This window comes from Cyprinodon variegatus, unplaced genomic scaffold (genome assembly GCF_000732505.1).
Source record: "Cyprinodon variegatus isolate N-32 unplaced genomic scaffold, C_variegatus-1.0 Scaffold199, whole genome shotgun sequence".
NCBI lineage: Eukaryota > Metazoa > Chordata > Actinopteri > Cyprinodontiformes > Cyprinodontidae > Cyprinodon > Cyprinodon variegatus.
This window is the reverse complement of record NW_015150652.1, coordinates 207,142-207,740: the sequence shown is the minus strand read 5'-3', so window position 1 is coordinate 207,740 and position 599 is coordinate 207,142.

Genomic DNA, 599 nt, shown 5'->3' with positions numbered 1-599 from the left:
GCAATTAAGCGCATTCCCCACCGTCCCGTGTTTTCTTTTTTTTTCATGCGCATATTTTCGGCTTTCTTTCTCTTCTTTTTGCGAAAACACAAAAGCACTGATTGAAGCTATAAATTGACAAACATTTGCCATATTTCTCTGTAAATGTTTTTGATATGACCTACTACTGACTCAAAAAACTAATTTATCCGCGTTTGAAACGTGCTGAAAAGTACGAAAGAGGATTAGGGCCACTGAAGAAATTAAAAAAGTTAACTGATTTTTTATTTTCATTTATTTTTATTTTGTATAATATGAGAAAAAAACTTAGAATTCTGACTTTTTTCTCAAAATTCTGACTTTAATCTTAGAATTCTGACTTTTTTCTCAGAATTCTCACTTGAATCTCAGAGTTCTAACTTTTTTTATCATAGTTCTGACTTCAATCTCAGAATTCTGAATTTTTTCTCAGAATTGCTGACTTTAATCTCAGAATTCTAACTTTTTTCTCATAATTCTGACTTTAATCTTAGAATTCTGACTTTTTTTCTCATAATTCTCATTTTAATCTTAGAATTCTGACTTTAATCTCAGAATTCTGACTTTTTTTCTCATAATTC